Source organism: Rhinatrema bivittatum, chromosome 2, assembly GCF_901001135.1.
Source record: "Rhinatrema bivittatum chromosome 2, aRhiBiv1.1, whole genome shotgun sequence".
Classification (NCBI taxonomy): domain Eukaryota; kingdom Metazoa; phylum Chordata; class Amphibia; order Gymnophiona; family Rhinatrematidae; genus Rhinatrema; species Rhinatrema bivittatum.
In genome coordinates this window covers 640,588,983-640,606,965 of record NC_042616.1, presented here as the reverse complement: position 1 = coordinate 640,606,965, position 17,983 = coordinate 640,588,983, and the positions used below count along the sequence as shown (strand labels likewise).

At 42.8% G+C, this 17,983-nt stretch overlaps 1 protein-coding gene across 1 annotated transcript in view; it reads left to right on the top strand.

Moving 5' to 3' along the window:
* Positions 1-17,983, top strand: part of IMPAD1 (inositol monophosphatase domain containing 1) — an 83,198-nt gene that overhangs the window by 12,195 nt on the left and 53,020 nt on the right. The window lies entirely within an intron of this gene.

Sequence of the window (17,983 nt, the reverse complement as noted above, 5' to 3'; positions counted from 1 at the left end):
CATTTTTCCAGTGACTCCAGGGGTGATACTGCTGCATACTGTTCCTTCCTTTTTACCGAAGGTTGTCACTGAGTTTCTCTTGAATCATTTGTTGTGACTTTTGGATGTCGAGACACTTCAGATATCTCAAGGTTATGGACCCCTTGCAGAAGTCTGACGTCTGTCCTTCATGGCAGTACTAGATAGGGAGAGCCAACCTCGCGGACTACAATTGCTCACTGGGTTAAGGAGGTAATCTCTGCTGTGTTAGTGGATTCCGGGAAGTTGTTGTCTAGTCAGGTTAGGGCTCATTCCACTCGGGCTCAGGCAGTGTCACGGGAAGAAGTTAGATTGTTGTCCCTCATCGACATTTGCAGATCTGTGACACGGTCCTCCTTGCACACTTTTTCCAGGTATTATCATCTGGATGTGCAGGCTCGGGAGGACACTGCACATGCAGCATTTTTCTGAACTGCGGGCAGCCTTCGGCCCTATCAGGGAGTAGCTTGGGTACATCCCACTTGTTCTGGATTCATCTGACTGGACGCTAAGAAATGAGACATTACTACTTATCTGATAATTTCCTTTTCTTCAGGACTCTCAGATGAATCCAGCTTCCCTCCCTTGGCTGCCAAATGATTGCATTATAGTCCTCTTGTGCAACTGTGTTACAGGGGTTACTAATAAGTCTTAGTTCAGTCCCTAGATTAGCAGTATTTGTCTGAGCTCATTTTGCCTGTTCAATGTGTATTGAAATGGTTATCTGTTTTTAATCAAGTTTTTTGCTAGTCTTTCCACAGTTGCTTTTGAAGAGAATACTGGATGGCTGATGTCACTAGAGGAGGTTGTATACTGTGGTGTCAGTTTTCTCTGTCCATCTGCTGATAGGGGAACATAAACCCACTTATTCTGATTTCATCTGACTGTCCTACAGAAACGGAAGTTCAAGTAAGTAGTAATTTCTCATTCTCCAATAACAAACTGCTGAATTGGCCACGACATGTGGGGAGTATTATCCGGCGGCACTGAACAGATCTCTCTCTCCTAGCTAAGTAAAGCGTTAGCTCTACTGAGCATGTGTAGGAATTATTGTGCAGGCGTTTCCTCATGAGCCCCCTCAGTCTTTTTTTTCCTCCATGGATGTTTGCCTCTATCTCAATTTATTTTTCTTTGGAAATCTTCATAACATTTTTCTTAAAAGTTGCCTCACTGCCTCAGGAGCCCCTAAAGAGCACTTTTTAGTGCTACTTTAAAATTTTTTTGTTTATTCACAATGTCCATAAAAAAAAAAAGTCAGTGGTTTCAAGGATTGTATTTCTGGTAGGAGAATATCTGTTACTGATGAACAAGAGCTGTGCCAGCTATCATGCATGTGGACGGATGTCCCCGCATACTTAAGTCTGGTTCCTGCCAAATGGTGGAACTGTGTAAATCTTTCAAAAGCTGCAATCTGTCCTTTTCCCGCAATGCAACCTAGTGTTGCATATAGGGAAAAATAACCCTTGCTGTAGTTACATGTTAGGTTCCATAATAGGAGCTACCACCCAGGAAAAAGATCTAGGCATCATAGTGGATAATACTTTAAAATCGTTGGCTCAGTGTGCTGCAGCAGTCAAAAAAGCAAACAGAATGTTAGGAATTATTAGGAAGGGAATGGTTAATAAAATGGAAAATGTCATAATGCCTCTGTATAGCTCCATGGTGAGACTGCACCTTGAATATGGTGTACAATTCTGGTCGCCACATCTCAAAAAAGATATAGTTGTGATGGAGAAAGTACAGAGAAGAGCAACAATAATAAAGGGGATGGAACAGCTCCCCTATGAGAAAAGGCTGAAGAGGTTAGGGCTGTTCAGCTTGGAGAAGAGACAGCTGAGGGGGGATATGATAGAGGTCTTTAAGATCATGAGAGGTCTTGAACGCGTAGATATGAATCAAATAATAGAAGGACTAGGGGGCATTCCATGAAGTTAGTAAGTAGCACATTTAAGACTAATCAGAGAAAATTCTTTTTCACTCTGCACAATTAAGCTCTGGAATTTGTTGCCAGAGGATGTGGTTAGTGCAGTTAGTGTAGCTGGGTTCAAAAAAGGTTTGGATAAGTTCTTGGAGGAGAAGTCCATTAACTGCTATTAATCAAGTTTACTTAGGAAATAGCCACTGCTATTAATTGCATCAGTAGCATGGGATCTTCTTAATGTTTGGGTAATTGCCAGGTGCTTGTGGCCTGGTTTGGCCTCTGTTGGAAACAGGATGCTAGGCTTGATGGACCCTTGGTCTGACCCAGCATGCCAATTTCTTATGTTCTTCCTCCCCGAGAGCATAGCTGAGTAGGAACTCCTCAAAAATATCTCCCCCCCTCCCCCCGATAGGCAAAGTAGGCTGAATCCTCGAGGTTGAATAAGCAGAAGCAGCACATCTTGAAAAAAGGAGGCACCATTCTGTGGAGCTCCTGGAACAGCTAGTGTCCAAGAAACAGTCTCGGGTGCATCTGTGCTCTCAACACATTGAGCCCTGAAACACAGACATTCAACACCTTTGGCCATTAAATCATCAGGATGGGCTGCGCCATTGTTGACAAATCGTGCTGCAGAGCTGTATGCTGGCCTGGTGAGAATGGTAATGGGGGCAGAAGGGGAAATGATTCCCCCTGCGCTCTCCAGTTACCAGAACACTTGTATCTACAAAATAAATGGAACAAGGGCTACATCTGTGTTCAGAAACTTGATCATTCTGTAATATTTTAGCTGGTATGTATTATTTTGTTTTATGATTCGCTCAAAGCAATATACAATGTTTTTTTAAATAAAATAAATCTGGAGACCACAGATCCCATTTGCTTTCTGGTACCTTTTAGATCTAATCGGCCTCCAATCAAATTTTGCGTGCAAGATTCCATTTTAGTATCAGAGGATGTTCTACCACAAACACTAGGGCAGGGCATGTCAGCACCTCGACGAAGTAGCTGAGTTGGTGAAGGAATTATTTACCTCTTTGGTGGCTAAGGATAAAGAGTACTTTCCAAGCCTTTCTTTTCAGGATCTCTGTTACTCCCATGATAAGAACATAAGTTGCCATACTGGGTCAGAGTCCAAGTCCGGTATCCTGTTTCTAGTAGTGGCCAATCCAGGATACAAGTACCTGGCAAGTAGCCAAATATTAAATAGATCCCTAGCTACTAATGCTGGTAACAAGTTGTGGCTATTTCCTAAGTCAACTTGACTAATAGTTTATGGGCTTCTCCTTCAGGAACTTCTACAAACCTTTTTTAGATCCAGATAAGCTAACTACCTTAACCACATCCTTTGGCAATGAATTCTAGAGCTTAATTATGCATTGAGTGAAAAGGAATTTTGATTTGTTTTAAATGTGCTACTTGCTGACTTCATGGCATGCTCCCTATTCCTATGTAAATTGGCTGTTTACCCTTTCAGATAATACAGTAACCCATTCTAGTCCTTTCATGATTTTAAGACCTCCATCATAACTCCTATTAGCTGTCTTTTCCAAGCTGAACAGCCTTAACCTCTTTAGCCTTTCCTCATAAGAGAGCCAGTCCATCCCCTTTATCATTTGGTCGCCCTTCCCTGTATCTTCTCCAGTGTATCAATATCTGTTTTAAGATGTGATGACTAGAAATGAACACAATACTCTGTGTGGTCTCGCCATGGAGCAATACAGAGGCATTATAACATTCTCCATTTTATTCACCATTCCCTTCCTAATTTACCTAGCGTGTAGCCAGGTGGACTCGGGGCCAGTGGGTTATGTGCTCTTCTGCTAGCAAATGGGAGATGGAGTCAGATTTCAAAGCTGACGTCACCCTAGATATACCCCTGCAGTGACCTCAGCTCTTCAGTATCTCTCCATCTCCTAGCAGATGTGGACACTACCCCACATACTAGCACAGGAAATTACAGTAAAGAAGAAGAATTTTTACCTTAAAGAGGATTGAGCCCTGCTCTCCTGCGGTAATACCTATGAGTCCCTTCCCCAGTTGAGAGTTCCTGAGTTGATCTCAGGTATCCCTCAGAGGTGTGCCTTGGGCCGGTAACTGGCTCCCGACATGGACTTAGCCCTTAGAGCGGCTGAAAGGCAGCAGGTGCGCATCAGAGCTGGAGACTGTTCCTGCACGCGGTGGTAAGCGCCAAGACCAGGTAAGCAGGAAACTTTAACAAGGTCTCGGGGGCCCGGAGTGCCGTACAGACTTAGTTTCCTCATCCGGCGAGGGAGAAGGGAGCACCGATCGGGTTGAGCAGCCTTGATTGGGCTAGGCCCCGGTCTGGTGCAGGGATCCAGACATGTGGAGACCCTCTGGGGTGCCATCTTACGTGTGGGGGGCGTCTGTGCCATCTCTTCTCGGCTGTCGGTACGCTCGGGGCAGGCTGGACGGTCAATGCACCCAACATTGTGCGCCTCTAACATAGCTGCGCGCACAACTGCATGCATATTGCTCATGCGCATAACTGCGTGCATATTACAGCACATTACCTGTGCACCTGTATACAGAGGCAATGGCACCGGCCAGAAACCCAGAAAGCACTCTTTGCACAGCCTGCCACATCAGAGCCACGCAGCCTGAACTGGAGTCCTGCCTATGTCAACATTGCAAAGAAGCCCAGGGGGGACCAAAGCCTGGTCCCTCACTATCTGAGGATGGGTCTGGAACCACGACATATGATAGCAACCCGGATCTATGGAACTCTGAAATGGCTTCTCCACAGGAGGGCACCTCAGGGGCCCCTGCTCAGACTCCCCCTGGGATTAGTATGAACCCAGGGACCTTCTCCTGGTTAGAATTTTTCCAGGGGCTACAAGCCTTTGCTCAATCTCAATCAGCCCCGGCTGCGAACAGAGTTCAACCCCTGCCAGAAGCAGGAGATCCTCTCGGCCTTGCTCGGATGCCTTGCCTAACCAAGAATTTCCCTGACAGGGACCCGGACACCTCAGATGATGGTGGCTCTCTGGAGGAAGGAGAAATCCCTCCAGGCCTGGAAGCATACAGAACCATGCTTTGCTTCTTCCACAGGGATGAATTACTAGCTCTTGTTTCCCAGACTCTGGGTATCCCAGGCACGGACCCTATGGCGGAACCAAAGAAGACCCCCATCTTGGTATCCCTTTGTAAGGCCTCATGCTACTTCCCTATGATGGAAGCCATCCAGGAACTGATTGACCTGGAGTGGGACGCCCCGGAGGCCAGCTTTAAAATAGGTCGGGCCTTGGAAGCCCTGTACCCTCTGGAACCAGCGATCAAGGAATGCCTCTGTTTCCCAAAAGTGAATGCCATGGTCTGTGCCATCTCGAAGCGAACAACCATTCCTATTGAAGGAGGGCTGCATTGATGGATACTCAGGATAGACTATTAGAATACATTCTTAAGCAGGCCTTCGCAAGCAGGTAGGGCGAATCTCCAGTGCCTCTGTTGCTGGAGGACAGAAGAGAGGCAGAGGCTCTCAATGCTTTCGTCCCTGCAGGAACTCGCAATTCCAGGCACCTCGTCCCTCAGGAAGGCCAAAGCTCTTTCGGAACCGACAAACCAAGAGAGGAACAGGCCCAGGGGCAGGCTCCAACCATGTTCCCCAATGAGAATAGGCCGACCCATCCACAGGAAGAGGAAATAGGGGGTCGAGATCACATTGGACAAATGGGTACTAAACATCATTCGAGAAGGTTACTCTCTCTGGAGTTTCGCAGCATCCCTCTGGACAAATTTATATCTCATCACCCTGCCACTCCCACACCAAGAGACTGGTAGTGGAATTCACTCTGGCAAGACTACTCGGTCTGAAGGCTATAACTCCGGTACCTACGCCCCAGAAAAATACAGGGCATTATTCAATCTATTTTATAGTTCCCAAGAAAGAAGGATCATTCCGACCCATCTTGGACCTGAAGAACATTAACCGTCATCTGCGGGTACTACACTTCTGCATGGAAACTCTCCGCTCTGTAATAATGGCAGTACAACCGGGAGAGTTCCTAACCTCCCTGGACCTCTCCGAAGCCTACCTTCACATCCCAGTCCATCAAGGTCACCAGTGTTTTCTACGCTTTACCGTGCTGGGACACAATTACCAGTTTCGAATGCTACCCTTTGGCCTAGCAACCGCCGCCAGAACATTCTAAAAAATTATTTATTTATTTCTTTTATATACCGACATTCAATCGAGAAATCACATCGGTTTCCAGGTAACTAAGAGAATAGGGCGAGTTCTGCCCTATTTTACATTATAACATGATAACAATTATAACATGGTAATAATTATAACAGATACATGGAAAAATAAAATTATAGCATATAACATATATACAATATGACTTGTTGTATGGTGGTCATGGCAGCAACACTGAGGAAGGAAGGGATCTTGGTACACCCTTACTTAGACGACTGGCTGATCAGGACAAAGTCTTCGGAAGAGAACCGGCAGGTGACCAGCAGAGTCAAAAACCTACTGCAGGATCTCAGTTAGGTTGTGAAAACAGTCAAGAGCAGTCTGCGGCCCTCTCTGTCTCTAGAGCACCTAGGGGCCTGTTTGACACTAAACAGAACAAAGTCTTCCTCCCTCCCCCAAGGAGAAGAAAGCTGCTGGAACAGTTATGACGATTGATGACCAATGCACACCCCAAAGTATGGGACTATCTTCAAGTCCTCGGGCTCATGGCATCAACCCTGGAGGTCGTTCCATGGCCATCGGCTCACATGTGACCACTCCAGTTCTTACTGTCACGCTGGAACCCACTGTCCCAGCGGAGGTATGTTCTCAGCTTCAGTGGTGGCTACAGGAAGACCACCTAAGCAGAGGAGTAAGCCTAACCCCAACAAACTGGATCATGCGCACTACGGATGCGAGCCTACGAGGGTGGAGAGCCCATTGTCAGGAACTAACGGCCCAGGGACAATGGAGCAAGGAAGAGGTGGGATGGAACATAAAACGCCTGGAAGCTTGAGCAGTCAGACTAGCGTCCCTGTGATTCAGCCACAGACTCCGAGGCAAAGTGATTCGAGTAATGTTGGACAACGCTACAACCGTTGCCTACCTCCTCCGCCAGGGAGGAATCAGGAGTCTCTGGAGATAGACCGTTATGGCATGGGCGGAGGTAACCCTACAAGGGATCTCTGCCTACCACATCGCATGAAAAGACGTCTCAGCAAACTTCCTCAGCAGAGAGAGCCTGGACCTGGGGGAATGGATGCTGTCGACCATAATCTTCCAACTGATAGTAAATCGCTGGGGCCTCCCAGCCATGAGCCCAAGTCCCCAGGTTCTTCAGCCACAGACGAGAGCCACACAGCCAAGGGATTGACGCTCTCGTCCAGACCTGGCCAGAGGAAGACTTACTGTACGCCTTCCCCACATGGCCACTACTGGGCAAGGTCCATCCACAAGATAGAACACCACAAGGGACTAGTTCTATTAGTGGCTCTGGATTTGCCAAGACACCCATGGTACGCAGACATGCAAAGACTCCTTGCGGGGGAGCCTTCTGTGCCTACCTCCATGCAGGGACCTTCTCCAGCAGGGCCTGATTCTTCACAAAGATCCATTTCGTTTTTCGCCTATGGTCTGGCCCTTGAGAGGACTTGCCTGAAGAAGCACAGTTACTCAAAGGCCGTGATTGACACCCTGCTCCGCGCGCAAGTTCTCAACATCTCTGGCGTATATGCGGATCTGGAGAATATTCGAAGCCAGGTGCGAGGATCGCGGGATACTCCCACGGACGGCCAAGATCCCCATGATTCTGGAGTTCCTACAGGACGGTATGAAGAAGGGGTTGTCACTCAACTCCCTCAAGGTCCACATAGCAGCCATCTCCTGCTTCAGAGCCGAAGTGAACAGAATCAGTCTATCAGCTCATCCGAATTTGACCCGTTTCCTAAAAGGGGTTAAGCAACTTCGGCAATCCCTAAAGTGGCCGGTGTCCCTATGGAACCTCAATCTGTTATTAGACTTCCTAGTGGGGCTTCCTTCAGACCTACACGTGGTCTGTCATTACACCTCTTAACATTGAAGACTGTATTCCCGGTGGCAATATGTTCAATTCGTCGCATCTCCGAACTACAGGCACTATCCTGTCGGGAGCCGTTTCTTAGGTTCACTCCTGGAACCATACAGCTGCGCACTGTCCCCTCCTTTCTACTGAAAGTGGTTTCAGAGTTTAATTTGAACCAAGCCATCTCCCTACCATCTCCGGATGAACATAAGGACTCTGAAGACTCATGCTTTCTTCGCCATCTAAATATCGGCAGATACCTGGAAAGATCGACACTGGTGCGCAAAACGGATAGATTGTTCGTTCTCCGCAGCAGGAGGAATCAAGGAGAAGCAGCCTCGTGGGTGACCATAGCTCGCTGGATCAAGGAAGTAATCAAGGCGGCCTACATAGAGGCAGGAAAACCCTTACCCCTACAGGTTAAGGCTCATTCTACTAGGGCCCAGGCAGTATCTTGAGCAGAAACCAAGCTACTGTCGCCCACCGAGATCTGTCAGATGGCGACGTGGTCCTTCCTACACACCTTCTCCAGGTTCTACCACCTGGATGTTCAAGCCTGAGAAGATGCAGCCTTCACAAAGGCAGTATTAAGTGGGCCACGGGCAGCCTCCCGCCCTGTCCCGGAGTAGCTTTTGTACATCCCACTGATCCTGAGTCCATCTGGCTACACGATAGGAAATGAGAAATTACTACTCTGATGATTTCGTTTTCCTTAGTGTAGACAGATGGACTCAGCATCCTGGACACGGCTGCCCTAGAGAAGGAGGACCTCCGAAAGCGAACCTCGAGATTAAGCAAATACAGGTAAGCCGTTGCCTACTCCTAGTTCAAGACACCCACAGTTTGTCTGGTGTTGGCGTTTAATTAGTTGAGTGCACTGGCGGTCTTCAGTTTTTGAAATCAGTTCAATCAAGTTTAATCAGTTTTAATCAAGTTAATTAAGCAAATATATTTCCCACAGTGGCTTTTCGAAGAGAATACTGAAGAGCTGAGGTCACAGCAGGGGTATATCTAGGGTGATGTCGGCTTTGAAATTTGATTCAGTCTCCAATCTGCCAGCAGAAGAGCACATAACCCACTGGTCCTGAATCCATCTGTCTACACTAAGGAAAACAAAATTATCAGGTAAGTAATTTCTCCAATTGTTTGCTTTTTTTAAACACCGAAGCACTCAGCCGACTATTTCAATTTATTGTCCACTGACACCTAGATCTTTTTCCTAGGTGGTAACTCTAACATCGTGGGTTATTTTTCCCTGAATGCATCACCTTGCATTTGTCCCCATTAAATTTCATCTGCCATTTGAATGCCCAGTCTTCCAGTCTCACAAGATCCTCCTGTGGTTTAACTACTCTGAATAACTGTCATCTGCAAATTTGATCACCTCACTCATTCTCCTCCAGATCATTTATAAATATATTGAAAAGCACCAGTCCAAGTACTAGATCCCTGAGGCACTGCACTGTTTACCTCTCTCTACTGAGAGAACTGACCATTTAATCCTACTTTGTTTCCTGTCTTTTAACCAGTTTGCAATCGACAAATGTACATTGCCTCCTATCTCATTACATTTTCATTTTTTTTAGAAGCCTCTCAAGGGGGACTTTGTCAAATGCCTTCTAAAAATTCAAATACACCACATCTACCAGTTTACCTTTATCCACATGTTTATTAACCCTTTCAAAAAAGATTTGTGAGGCAAGACTTTCCTTGGGTAATTCTATGCTGGCTGTGTCCATTAAACCATGTCCATCTACTGTGATTTTTTTTAGAATAGTTACCATGATTTTTTTCCTGGCACCAAAGTCAGGCTCACTGGTTGCTGGCCACCTTCTAGTCTTCAGGTAAGAACATAAGAAAATGCCATACTGGGTCAGACCAAGGGTCCATCAAGCCCAGCATCCTGTTTCCAACAGTGGCCAATCCAGGCCATAAGAACCTGGCAAGTACCCAACAACTAAGTCTATTCCATGTAACCATTGCTAATGGCAGTGGCTATTCTCTAAGTGAACTTAATAGCAGGTAATGGACTTCTCCTCCAAGAACTTATCCAATCCTTTTTTAAACACAGCTATATTAACTGCACTAACCACATCCTCCGGCAACAAATTCCAGAGTTTAATTGTGCGTTGAGTAAAAAAGAACTTTCTCCGATTAATTTTAAATGTGCCCCATGCTAACTTCATGGAGTGCCCGCTAGTCTTTCTACTATCCGAAAGAGTAAATAACAGATTTACATCGGTACAATGGACGATTTTAATGATAGTTTACAAATTACTAGTAATAGATCTGAAATTTCATTTTGAGTTCTTTCAGAACCTCTGGGCATATACCATCTGGTCTAGGTGATTTTGCTGCTCTTCAGTTTGATAATCTGTCCTTCTACATCTTCTAGGTTCCCCATGATTTGGTTCAGTTCATCTGAATCATCACCCTCAAACTGTCTGCAGAACTGGTATCTCCACAACATCTCCATTAGTATACACTGAAGCAGATAATTCATTTACTCTTTTCTGTGATGGCCTTATCTTCCCTAAGTGCCCTTTAAACCCTCAATCATCTACAGTCCAACAGACTCCCTCGCAGACTTCTTGCTTTGGATATATTTTTTTCATACATTTTCAAATAAACACAAGAATACCTTGTACCAGAAAATGAGATATGTACAATGTTAAGTAATACAAAAAGCAAACGGCATTAAAAAAAAAAAAGGAAATTTACCTTTACGCATTTCTCAAGATAAAGAAAAGGGGGAGACCAAAGGAAAAAAGGAGCAAAAAGAACAATGAAAATATGAAAGAACGAGAAGTATAATCCACACCATCAAATCTAATTGGTAATCTCTAGGCACGTGAATCCAGGAATGTACGCAGTTGAGAAGGTTAAAAAAAAAATATAATTAAAAATAAGATGCTTCACCAAACACGTACATGGATATCGCAAAATAAATTGCGCCCCCAATGACAAAACCTTAGATTTCATAGATAGAAACCTTTTTCTGTGCTCTTGAGTTACTCTGGTAACAATTGGGTATGTCCATATTTTCTGACCATTAAAACAAAAGCAATCTATTAAGAGAGAAAAAAATCTGAGAACAATATTTGTCACTCAAAAAATCAAAAGATACCAACAAAGTCCCTCTTTTTGAAATCTTAATGTCTTGTGGTGATTCAAGAATGTCCATCAAATCCAAGGGTAATTTTTGAGGTTTATGTCCAATAGCTCCTTTCTCATTTTGTGGCAAGTAATATGCCTTAGTGATGATAGGCATAGCAACCAATGGGATTTTGAGAACATGACGAATATAATGCTTAAAGATACCTAAAGGGGAAATCAATTTAATAAGTGGAAAATTTAGAACCCTCAAATACAAATTTCTCAAAGAGTTCTCGAACTTCTTAGAGTGAACTGATTTAGTGTGAACCAAGCCATGTTGAATCTTCTCAACTGCAGCAACCCATGAATCCAAAACTTCAATTTCTGCACTATGAGATTGTTACTATTTTAGTTTGATAAGGAATAATTCAGACACCAATTTAATAATTTTTAATAAGCAGATTGGTAAAATTTGATTTGCTATATCTTTTTAATGTTTCTTTAATATACATTTAGAATATACAATAAAGTATATAATTCCTTATCCTATTATATCTCTCTCTCTCGGGATCTTTTCAGAGAAATAAGGAACAAATGCAGAGTACATTTCCCAGATCTCTATACTTAATTAATATTGTATCAAATACTTACAATGTAAGTTGTAGCTGGCTCTGCTATTGATACTCACAGTGGGGAGGGTAACACTGTGATGTCTTCTGGATCTCTCGCGCTCTCTCGCTCTTTCTCTCCCCAAATCGATGATAATGTTGCACCCTGTTTTATAGTTTCCCAAATACCATCAAGGACAAATGTTCTTTTCTGATTGGTTATAGATTGAAGCTCTTTTCCTCAAATATGGTTTTGTACCAGAATAATCAAGTTCTCTTTCATATATAGTTTTGTGCCAGAATAGCTCCAGCCAAATAAAAATCAATTATTAGCATAACTATTCTGTACCATATAGCAGCATTGGTTGGTCAGAAATAACCCAGAAGAACAAATCAGTGACTACATCAATGACTGTATCTATGGCTGCATCCATGGTTGATAGACTCCAAATGTAAACTATTTTAGCTCACTCCAAAAGTCATTGTCAATCTTCAAACATTCCAATGTCCAGTATACTGTCTTCAATGTGCATTATTTCTGAGCAAATGCAGAGACTGCAAATCTTCAGCCTTTCTGGTTTTCCTAATAAGCTTTAGCTGGTTTACTAGTTAATCCACTGTATCAAATACACTAATACAAATAAGGAAATCAGAGAAATAATCTCCTCATTATCCCACAAGATGAAACCAATGTTTCAGTTGCCAGTACACAATGATTAGTGTCCAAAGTTACATTAGTTAAAGAAGAAATAGAGGCCTCAAGATACCAGTGCATTCCAGATAGCATCCGATGTGATCACAGCAGGTTTAGTTAAAGCTGTTTTTAGTACTGGGCATACCTTTGCCACACCGCCTTAGCTTGATGTGGTAACTACTACCTACTAACCTGCAGCTGCAATGCCGAAGGCATCAGCAGAGAAGGTGCCAGGGAGAGTGGCAAGGAGCTGGTGAGAAGTGGGGGTTGCCTGGCCCAAACATGGAGTCAACAACTGGCACTGGGGGCATTGAGTCAGACAGGCAGGGAGCGCCCTTCCCACATTAGAGGAGGTAAGATTTTGCAACCTGGTGCTGATGCGACCACTCCACCTATTGCCTGCCCACCCACCAACACCTCCTAATCCGCAGCTGCAATGCTAAAGGTGTTGGAGAGGGCAGCTGGGGAGAGTGGCAAGGAGCTGGTGAGAAGCGGGAGCTGTCTGGCCCAAACATCGTGTCAACCACAGGCATCGGGGGCATTGAGCCAGATGGGCAGGGAGCACCCTTTCCCCCATGAAAGGAGTAGGTGAGACCTCTCTCTCCTAGCGCTGACACGACCGCTCTGCCCACCATCTACTAACCCGCGGCTGCAATGTCAGTTTGCAAGCGCCTCATGGCACAAGCGCCTAAGGAGCACAACAAGAGGAGCTTGCACCTTTCTCTCTATGAGCATACAATGCTAACTTGCACCTTCTTCCAGAAGTGCTAACCTACACCCTCATCTACCTCAAGGAACCTGAAGTGAATACTACCCATTCCAAACAGCTATAACAATGAAGCCTACATACCTCATCGAAACTATCACAGGACAAGGAATATATAGAAATCTTCATAGAACCTTAGTTTTTGGGTACTTGCCAGGTTCTTATGGCCTAGATTGGCCACTGTTGGAAACAGGATGCTGGGCTTGATGGACCCTTGGTCTGACCCAGTATGGGATGTTCTTAACCTCTCAGCACAGGCTGCTAAAGAGCACAAAACTGATCTATTACAAGATAAGTAATAACTCCTGTAGTCTATTCTTGCCTAATGTCTACTCTTATTACTAAATGTTCAATCATTGACAAAGAAAATCTCATTGATAAATCTACTAGAAGAACAAAAACCTACTTTCTTCTGCTTTACCGAAACATGGCTAAAAGACAGTGATTATGTTCTCAAATCAAATTGATCTCCCCCAACTATATCTTTCACTTCTCCAGACACAAACATAAAGATGGGGATATATTAATAATCCTAAAAAAAAAGAACTAAAACCCTAGAAAGTAGAGATTAACCCCCCATATGAGGTGGCAATACTAAAATCAACACAAATATAGGTACTGTCTATTGCCCACCTGGTACACTCCGATTAGACTGCTCACCCCTAATCGAAATTTTCAGAAAAGCATTTCCATCACCTGAATCCACTATAATTGTAGGACTTTAGCCTACATGTGAACAGCATACCTAAAACAGCAAGTGAAATCTTCCTAGATACTATGGAAGCAATGGGCTGGTCACAGTTTAAAACCAAACCACCTCATAAAGCAGGACACATCCTTGACATAATATTCACCAATCACATTAACTGCACAATCAATTCATCCCACTGCATACTACCCTGGTCTGACCACCAACTAATAAAAGCAGAAGTATCCTATATTAATCATTCACTTACAGAAAAAAGATAGAAATGAAAATACTTGAAGAGACTACTAAAAATAAGATAACTGATCTTAAATTTTATAATGCCACTTCAGCTTTTGACTCTTGGGATATCTATGAAATAATATATCTTATGCCCAGTCCAGAAAAAAATGTTCAAAAAGAACGCAATATCTAAACAAAAGAAGCCTTGGTATAGTGAAGAGCTAAGACACACTAAACAAACCCTGAGAAAATCTGAAAAGAATGGCGGAAATGCCAATCCATGGAATCCCTAGGAATCCCTAGAAAAATACTGTAAACAAATCAATAAAGCAAAAAAAGATTTCACTAAAGAGATTCATGGGGTAATATTTAGCTCAAAATTCCTATTCGAAACAGTCAAAAACATAATCAAGGGCCCATCAACATCAATCTCAAATGACCACAACTTTACAAAGAACTCCTGCAATGAATATGCCACATTGCTACTAGACAAAATCAATAGGCTGAAAACACAATTCTCCACTGACTTACCAACAAAAGAACAAGAAGAAAAACATGGGCAAGCAAAATGAAACACATTTGACACAATATCAAAACTCGAAACTGCAGGTTTTGTTTACATGATCATGTTTAGCTACTGTCTCCTTTTCTGGGAATGCCACTCCTCTTTCAATGATACTGTCTCTGGCTTTTGGACCCTGTAATTTTTATATTGCGCACATGGATGTAGGGCGGGATGGGGAGGGATCCTGGGGGGGGGGGGGTGCATGACATAGTCTTTGTCTCTAATGTAATGTGCAGATGTGATATGTTGTGCTGCTTATTTTGTTGCTTCTGAAAACCTAATAAAGACTTAAGTAAAAAAAAAAACAAACTCGAAACGAACCAAATAATTACAAAAATTAAACCTGTCATCCAAAATTGGACCCAATCCCCGCAAGATCCCTGAAAATAGTACACAACGTAATAACTCCAACAATTACAAATATGGTAAACTACTCGCTACCAGAAGGATTGGTCCCAGATAGAGCAAAACAAGCTGTGATTAAACCTATCCTAAAAAATAAAACTGGCAGAATTGATGATTGGGACAATTATCGACTAATATGCAACTTGCCTTTCATCACTAAAGAGCTAGTATAATTAGAAAGTTGCTGAGAAGACTGTATTCTCTACCTAAATCAATTCAGTTTCAGAAAAGATCGCTCAACAGAAACCCTGCTCATTTCCTTAACCGACCCAATACTACAGGGATTTGACAATGATGAATCCTATATCCTGGTACTAATTGATCTCCCAGTAGCCTTCAACACTATAGACCACACCCTGCTGTGTCATCAATTGAGAAAAAATGGAATAGACGGAAAGGTCATTGTTTTGGTTCTCTCTCTTCCTAGCAGATCATTCCAAGTCAAATTAGACAATCACTTATCTAACACCTTCATAATCGATACAGGTATCCTCTGGGGATCTGCACGCTCAGCTACACTATTCAACATATTTATGCAACCTCTATGTATACTACTAGCGGTACTAGGAATTAACTTCTTCCTATATGCAGATGCCATACAATTCTACATACCATTTGACCCTGTCCACCTACATGAAGGCAATACAACAAAAACTATTTCAGCTGAAGCTAACTCTAAACACAAAAAAACTGAAATGTGGTTAAGGAGAAATTCCACAATAATCAAACAGCCAACCTTAGACCTAGGAAATTTTAACATTACACCCTCAGATCAAGTTCGAGACCTTGGAATACAGATTGAGAACTTTTCAATGAAAAAGCATATAATCAAAACTAATCAAATCAAGCTGAGAATACTATACCGGCTGAAACCATTGCTAACAATGCAAGACTTCCTCGCTGTTTTACAAACATTAATATTTTCAAACTTAGATGACTGTAACTCCCTATTACTAAGTAACTAAAACCACTAGAGCTATTACAAAATGCCTCAGCTAGACTCTTACTAGGCTCCAGTAAAGCCGACGTTCAGCAACGGCTGGGAAACGAGTCCTGACACTTGCAAACAGCACAATTTAAAAGCCATCCCTGAAGAAGTGTACGAAACACGAGCAGTGGCGGGTTGGGCGTTTGAGAAGTGCTGCTCTCTTCTTACCGATAAGTGCCAGTGTCTTTAAAAGTTTAAAACATAAGTCAAAACACAAAATATCAAACTAATGCTCAAGAATATATTATTTTAACTTGGAAACCAATGATTAAAATTTGACAACCTGTGTTCCATAATCAGGTTGCAAGTTAACGCTCAAAAAAACCAAGCCAGAAATACATACACACAAAAAAGAAAAAATAAGCGTGAAAAACTATTGCTCAACATCGGACCCTGCAGTGGCCATCGCTCCTGGAATAGTTGTCTGTGTGGTAGCAAAAAAGCCCTCAATCCATAGTTTGTGTAGCTGCAACAAGGGGGATATTCTCCCTTAGCTTGCTTTTTCATTTAGTATGAGACATATTTAGAGGAAAAATTAAACAACCAATAAATGAAACAGAGCTTCTCACATGGTGGCCATCTTATCTCCCCTGCTTTGGATATATTTTAAAAGAATTTTGTTTTGCCTCTATGGCCAACTTTTTTCACATTCTCTCTTAACTTGTCTTATCAGTGTTTTACATTTAACTTGACGATGCTTAATCTTTTCCCTGTGCAGATGGATCCTCTTTCCAATTTTTGAAGAAAGTGTTTTTTTTTTTTTTCTAAAATAGCCTCTTACTTCACCTTTTAACCAAGCTGGCAGGCATTTGGCCTTCCTTCCACCTTTCTTAATGGATGGAATGCATTTGACTGTGCTTCCAAGATGGTATTTTTAAAGAATGTCTGTCTTTTGTACACTCATAACCTTTGTAGCTGCACCTTTCCGTTTTTTTCTGTCCTCCTCATTTTTTGAAAGTCTCCCATTTCAAAGTTCAGTACTAGAGGTGTAGATTTACTTATTGTCCCCCTTTCAGTTCTTAATTCAAATTGGATCATTTTATTTATAAAATATATATACCATTTACAATAAAAATTATCAATAATTAATACTATGAAAAAATAAAAATAGTACATGTCATAATATAAGCATATACAATAAAACAAAAGAAAATAAAACCATCTTGCTGCATGGACACCCATGGCTACTAGAGACTGCTTTCTAAAAAAAAAAAAAAAAGATAAAATAAAATCGGAGAGTGCTACATTCAGGCCTCAGGCTGCAAAGATTCATTGTCCAGAGCATAGCCATTCAATTAAAAATCTCTCTTGAAAATTCAAACTTTCCCTTATCTAGGAAAATCTAAATAGAGTATATATTACTAAGGAATATTAAGTCTGATTAAAAATGTTTTTATCAGCACTGTTGCCTCTCACCAAATCCTGCGTTCCACTAAGAATTAGATCTAAAATAGCTCCTCTCTTTTCAGTTTCTGAACCAGTTGCTTCACATGTCATGGCTAATTCAGTACTGCTTGTTGACAGAGATAGCAAGTTTGCTTAAAGTGAACATTGTTCTCCATAGACAACAGGATGAATTAGCCATGCTACCGTAAATATCTGGCAGCCACCTCCCTTGGAGGGTCGACTACCTAGCTAGCATTAAATCTAAAATCGACTGAGGGGGCTTGCGAGAGTAGTGGCCGCTCAGGAATTTCCACACATTCTCAGTAGAGCAAAATCACTACTAGCTGGGGGGGGGAAGAGGTACATTTTGGTTCTGCTGGATGAAGTCATCCTGCTGTGTATGGAGAACACTATTTACAGTAAACAAACTTGCATTTTTTTTTTTGGATATGGGCTGCAGTGCCAGGCTCCTCTCTCCTCCACCAGCTGGGTGCATTTGAAGGAACACTTATTTCATGGCTTAGCACACAGTAAAGGCACTGTTCTCATCTCATTCTGCTGACTTGCTGCCAG